At 34.0% G+C, this 7,479-nt stretch overlaps 1 pseudogene; it reads left to right on the plus strand.

Annotated features, from left to right (window-relative positions):
- Window positions 1–5,915: 5,915 nt before the first annotated feature.
- LOC124237585 (olfactory receptor 2L8-like) lies at window positions 5,916–6,854 on the plus strand (annotated as a pseudogene).
- The last annotated feature ends 625 nt before the right edge of the window (window positions 6,855–7,479 follow it).

The following is a 7,479-nucleotide window of genomic DNA, read 5'->3' on the forward strand; positions in this document are numbered from 1 at the left end:
GGTGAACTCACCTTCCATTTGGGAAAGTCTTTGTATTTCCTTCATTTCTGAAGGATAATTTTGCTAGGTTAAAAATAGACTGTTTTATCTATATGATGTTTTAGGTAAGCCCAATGATAACCACAAAGCAAAAACCTACAGGAGATACACGAAAGCTAAAGGAAAGGTAACCACAGAATTCCACTACAGAAAACCACTAATTCAAAAAAGAAGATGCAAAGAGAGGGACAGAAAAACAAGAGAATTACAAAATAGACAATATCTTTCTGTTTGCTTGTTTTTAATTGAAATATGTTTGACATATAACTGAGCAAATTTAAGACATACAACTTTTTGATTTGGTACTTTATAAATTATAATATAAACACTATACTAGTGATAATTAGCATCTCTATCATATTACAATAATAATTTCTTTTTAGCCATAAAAATAATTAAGTTCTAGTCTCTTAGTAACTTTTATGATTGTGATATTATCGTTTTACATATTCACTATACTGTGCACTAGATCTCTGGGACTTATTTACTACTCGTTGCAAGTGTGCACGCCTAAACTACAGCTGTCCATCCTCCTACCCCATATCCCTGCTAACCACCAATTTACTCTTTGTTTTTAAAAGCTTGGCTTTTTTAGATTCTCCAAATAAGTAATATCAGACAGCGTTTGTGTTTCTCTGTGTCACTTAACTCACCATAATATCGACAAGGTCCATCCATGTTGTTGCAAATGACAGGATGTCTTTACTCACAGGTGAATAATATTCCATTGCCTGTATATACCACTTCTACTTTATCCTATCATTCACTCACGGACACTTAGGTTGTTTCCACATCTTGGCTATCATGAATAATGCTGCAATAATCATGAGAGTGCATATGTCTCTTCAATATCCTGTTTTCACTTACTTTGGGTATAGGCCCAGAAGTGGAATTGCTGGATCACATGGTAGATATATTTTTACTGTTTTTGGGGAATCTCCATATTATCTTCCATAGTGATTAAATGATTAAAGTCCCAACAACAGTGTACAAGGGTTCTCTTTTATCCACATGCTCACCAAAATTTATCACTTGTCTTCTTGATGATAGTCATTATAACAGGTCTGAGGTGATTTGTGGTTTGGATTTGCATTTCTTTGATGAATAATGATGTTGAGCAGCTTTTCAGATACCTGCTGGCAATTTGGATATCTTCTTTGGAAAAATGTTTATGCAGATCCTCTGCTTAATTTTTCAAATTAAATTGTTTGCTTTTTTATTGGTCATGTGATTTCTTTACATATTTTGGATATTAACATCTTATCTGATATATGGTTAGCAAAAATTCTGTCCCATTCTGTAGGTTGCCTTTTTATTTTGTTTACTGTTTCTTTTGCTGTGCAGCTTTTAAGTTTGATGGAGTCCCATTTGTTGATTTTTGCTGGGATGGTATTAGCTACCTCATGGAATCTTTGTCATTATTAGCCCTATATAAAATTCAAATGATAAAATAATGTTAATTTCATTGTTAAATACAAATGTTACATTTTCAATCTCTTCAGTATTGAATCTACTAATATAAAATACATTTTATGATAGTCTTATATGCTTGTCTCATGTTGAATCTAAATGCCAATTCAAAAAAAGAAATTTGCTCTTCCCACTTTTACTCTGCAAATTGTCAGCAACTGTACAATAACTGCAAATCTATTACTCTACATAGGCCCAGGAACAAGCCTTAGTTTTCTTACAAATTATTTGGAGAGTCACATAAGCAATAACTAGAGTACCTGCAAATTATTGTGTGAAGCATTTGTATTTCACTTTAATATTTTACTCAAATAATGAATGAAAATGGCATCAAAATCCACAGGGTAAAAGGATGGTCTCCATGACCCACTCCTTCTGAACCCCAAGGCAAATAACTTCAAATTATTTTACAATTTTCCCTATATTTCCCTCATATTATAAGCATTATGCTTATCTCCTAATGCTTGATTCCTAAATCCCAAATACCAGGCTGTGTTTTGTGATGCAGGACACTGTTGATATGGAGCTGACCCCTCCTTCCACTGCCACCTTGGCCACTTCCCCTCCACTCATGCTCTCAACATAGTTATATCCCACTTTATCTGGAGACATGGCTTGATGGCATTGTTCCATCTTCTAAAATTTATTGGTTGTAAATAAAAAATATAATATTATTGTGAAAATTTATACTATTTTATTGGCTATTACTGCATACAATTCTCGTTTTGTTACTATAATTTCTCTGAAGAAGGTTTTAGGATTTTATTTTTATAGCCGATATTGAGAATTGTGAAGAAATAATTTTCAACATGTTTAGAGGGGCTGCCCTGGTGGCGCAGTGGTTAAGTTTGCACATTCTGCTTCTACGGCATGGGGTTTGCCAGTTCGGATCCTGGGTGTGGACATGGCACCGCTGGTCAAGTCATGCTGTGGTAGACGTCCTACATATAAAGTAGAGGAAGATAGGCACGGATGTTAGCTCAGGGCCAGTCTCCATCAGCAAAAAGAGGAGGATTGACAGCAGTTAGCTCTGTGCTAATCTTCCTCAAAAAAAAAAAAAAACGAAGATGTTTAGAGTTTTTAAGAAAATGTGCTTTCATAAATTAGTTCTCACTTATTTTTCTGGGTTCTTTTCATGCTATTTGAATACTAAAAATGAGAGAGACATAAAAGTTATGGAATAGCTCACACATAACACTTCTGAGAAAAATGTTTCTATTTGATAATATGCACTCTATAAGTATTATGTCACATGCGTTTTTAGGAATGCCCATAAGTATGTATTGCATCGTCTTATATGAATTCTCTAATTCTATTGTTTCTAAATGTCAGACTTTTGTTTGGTGGTGGTTGTTTTCTTTCTGATCCATTTTCTGCAATTTACCTTTTGAAGCTTTCATTGAATCTATTACATTAATTATTGTATCTGTAATTTTTAGAACTCCTTTATTGTTACCTGACATTTCCTCTTATATTACTCTTGATATTTTTACTGTGGGTTTAACAACTTTTCATATTTCTCTGAATTTGAAATTGTTTTGTAAAGATTTCTTGCATTTTTCCCAACCATTTTTTAACTCAGTATGTGTGCATGTGTGTCTGTGTGTGTATCTCCTTCTTTCATTTGGAGACTTCCTCAAAAGTCTGATGACCTTTGGTCTTAGAGCAGTATTATAAGACTGAAGACTTAGAGCCCCTTTTTGGGAACAGCATGCTGAGCTTACTCACTGATGATATTCTCTTTGAAAGAGAATTCCCCCACTCATTCCCACTAAGAAGGTTCTCAGGATGCCATCTCCCTTTCTCCATTTAAGAGATTGAATTTTTCTCAAAATTCTTTCTTCCAAAAGTTCCTGAACCCTTTCATCTCTGAGCCCCCTCCTTTGCTTTCAGCCCCACTTTCTTTAAATTATAACATTTATCTTTTTATTGTCATGTTAGTTGAGTTTTATGGCAGAGAGGTGATAAATAGATATGTTTATACTCCCATACTCATTTACAAATAGAGTTTTAAATAAACAAAAACAAAAGGGAAAAATGAATGAGTAAGAAAAGATTTCATAATGTATAATGTTATATGAGCATTGAGAAGCAGATGGACAGAACACATATCTTTTGGGAGACCTTGAGCAGAGTCATCGAAGCTACAATGAAATTAGAGTATAGATTCTCACGAAAAGGGTCTATTTTAACTTGAGCAGTTGGAGGTTGAGTGAGGAGGCAGAAGAAAATTACTTCGCATAAATGGTATTTGGCAATAAGGATTCATTGTAGATTTCCGAAAGGAAGAAGCAAATAATGAAATGATACCTAAGCAGCTTGAATTGGCAAATTTCTTGAGGAGAATTCAAAAAATGAGTTTAGGTCTGCGACATGAGCTGATAGGCTACTGTAGTCTGAGAGGTATTAGGGCTTCACTATAAAATAAAAACTCATTCCCTAAGGGTCATAAAAATGTATTCAAATATCGGTCTATATTTTATGCATTTACATTGAATTTTTTTTGCATACACTTAAAGTATAAGGTCTGAAATTAGTAATGCTAGAATTATGTTGGGGAATATATCTACATCCTAATAAATTCATTAAAGGAATATGTTTTTTCTTATAAATTCACAGATGTCTGTAAAATATTTTGGCCACATATGTTTGTCTCATCAAGCTTTTATCTGTGAGGCAAAAACTGTAGATTTTTTTTTTCAAAATAGGTAATTTTGTTCTTCATTTAAGAGCTGCAAGTTTTCATGACTAAATAACAGTATGACTAAACTTATAAATTAAAAATGCCTTATTACTCTATCCTAACAATTTTGTCTGTGTCTTTAGGAAAAAATTAATGAAAACCCCATGGAAAACTGTCAATTATTGAGGTTATTCCACCATCAAAAATCCAGTAGATTTTTCACTTTGTCTTTGAAACTTTCACATAATCACTTTATCAATTATTATATATGTTAATTTGTAAAACCCTTTATTATTATCTGACAGGTTTTAAATAAATCTAATAATATATTGTGAAACAATAATGTTTGATACTTCTTTGAAGATATGAATCCTAATTTTTAAAAATGCATTCTCTTTCTGCATTTTCCCAATGATGTAGAACTCACTTTATATTTGTTTGGGGGGTGTGAATATGTATGTGTGTGTGTATGTGTGCACATTAGTGCATCTTCCTCTTTCATGTTGGGAACTTCCTTAAAAGTCTGGGAACACTGGGTTCTAAAATAATATTTAAGACTAAAACATCACACACTGTGTGGAACTTGTTCACTTATGACGTCTCTGGAGGAGAATCCTCCTCCTACCTCCGTGAAGACTGTCAAGGTGCAAAGTCCTTTTTCTCCATTTAAGTAACTGAACATTTCTCTATCCAAATTCCTTCCTTCAAAGAGTTCTGAACTATTTCATTTCTCATTGTGCCTTTTTCTTACCTGCTGTCTTTTCATTTATGACACATCTATTTCTTTATCATCATAATATTTGGGCTTTGAAAAAGATAAGTGATAAGTATATATGCTTAAATTCACACACTTATCTAGAAGTGGAGATAATTTTTAATACAAAAAACAAAATGGAAAAATGAATGAGTAAAAGAAAGTGTCATAAAGCAATGTATAATGTTATAAATGTGTTAGAGAAGCAGAGAGACAGAAAACACGCTATTTGGGAAATCTTGAGCAGAGTCATGAACGCTACAATAAGTGTGTGTAGATGGTCAAGTAAAGGGTTTTCTTTAACTGCAGCATTCAGAAGCTGAGTGAGGAGGCAGAAGAGGATGACGTTGTGTAAGTGAAACTTGACAATAAGGATTCATGCTATATTTCAGAACAAATGAAACAAATGATAATACCTGACTTCAGGAAAACTTGATTTGACATTCTTGTGAAAAGAATATTTAAGAAAGAAAGAAAGCTCCTCAAACATGAGCTGATAGGCTACTGCAATTTTAGAGGTAAGTTTTGGGGCAAAATATGAAAGGAAAATCATCCCTTAAGGGTGATAGACCTTTATTCATACTGGAACTCCATGAAATATTGGTTTACATAAATTTTATATGCAGGCATTTTGAATACAGCATATATTTTAATGATACCTCAGTTTGTGTAGGGCAGTAAAACATATTTATCCTAATTAAGTCAAAACAGAAATCTTGTTTTTAAAATAATTTTAACATTATCTTACAAATATTTTGGCCACAAATGTTCGCATATTCACATTTTAATCTCTGGATCAGAAAATGAGGTTTATTTTTCCCAAAATAGGTAAGTTCAGTTCTTCATTTAAGAGCTGTAAAATTTTAAATAATACACAGTCTAAAATAATAAGTTAAAAAGAGCTTATAGTTTTATACTTAACTCACTTACTCTTGTGTCTGCCTCTAGGAAAAATCATATTAACGCCCTATGAAAAATTATAATCAAACATCAACTGATTTCATTTTATTGGGGGTTGTTTCCACCATCAAAAATTGGCCTGTTCTTCTTCATTCTCGTTGTTCTGATTTTCCTAATGGCTCTGTTTGTCAACTTGTGCATAATGCTTCTCATCTTCCTGGACACCCATCTCCACACACCCATGTATTTTTTACTTAGTCAGCTCTCCATCATTAACTTGAATCACATCTCCACCATTGTCCCCAAAATGGTTTCTAATTTTCTTTTTGGAAACAAATCTATCTCCTTTATTGGATGTGGGGTTCAGAGCTTCTTTTTCTTGACTTTAGGAGGTGCAGAAGCGCTGCTCTTGACATCTATGGCCTATGATCCTTATATTGCTATTTGCTTTCCTCTCCACTAGTCCAGTCATATGAGCAAAAGAGTGTATGTGCTGATGATAATAGGATCTTGGATAATGGGCTTTGTAAACTCTTGCGCCCATACCACATATGCCTTCCATATCCCTTACTGTCAATCCAGGGCCATCAACCATTTCTTCTGCAATGTCCCAGCCATGTTGACTCTGGCCTGCATGGATACCTGGGTTTATGAGTACACAGTGTTTATGAGCACCATCCTCTTCCTCATGCTTCCTTTCATTGGCATTGCATGTTCCTATGGCCGGGTTGTCCTTGCTGTCTACCACATGCACTCAGCAGAAGGGAGGAAGAAGGTCTATTTCACCTGCAGCACCCACCTGACTGTGGTGACTTTCTACTATGTTCCACTTTTTACACTTATCTACATCCAAGATCCCTCAGATCTCCAACAAAGGACAAGGTTCTGGCTGTCTTCTACACCATCCTGACCCCAATGCTAAACCCCATCATCTACAGCCTGAGAAACAGAGAGGTGATGGGGGCCCTAAGAAGAGTGATTCCGAGAATTTGCACTGAAAAAATGTAGACAAAGCTTTTTGCATGTGTACCCAGGACTTGGTTATAAGTTCATTCATCCGTGTACAGAATTAAAAATATTATGTTATGCTTAGAGTGCAAGGACTACAATTAATGTAGAGAGGAAGAATATCACTTAGGTCTGGACAAAATTATCTTCTAAATATACAGACATGTGTGTATATATATACATATATAAAATTCTAAACCTTATCTTTTTTCTTCATGGTGTTTTTCCCATCAATTTCAAATTAATTTTCAAATTCATGTATTTTTTGCTGATATGATGTCCATGATAATCATTGTCGTGTAGAAATGAAAGCAGAAACTAACTGAAGTTGTCATTCAGCATAGCAGTTCTAGTATTTTCAAATATATCTAAAACAAAAAAATTTTCCCTGAAAGTCAAGATCTAATTGAAAGTCAGAAGACTTCTTGTTATTCTCATAGTAAACCTGTAATTTACCTGTGCCAGTTAGTCTTTCTTTTAATTTTAAGAAACTTATCATTACAGGTATTTAGCTGAGACTTCAAGACTTCACTGGGGATTTGGAACTCCTTATACCACTCTGAATGGAATATGAGAGGTTTATGTCTCTATTAGGGTGATGAATGCTAAGGAAATGATTTAATTT

Source organism: Equus quagga, chromosome 3 (assembly GCF_021613505.1).
Source record: "Equus quagga isolate Etosha38 chromosome 3, UCLA_HA_Equagga_1.0, whole genome shotgun sequence".
Taxonomy (NCBI): domain Eukaryota; kingdom Metazoa; phylum Chordata; class Mammalia; order Perissodactyla; family Equidae; genus Equus; species Equus quagga.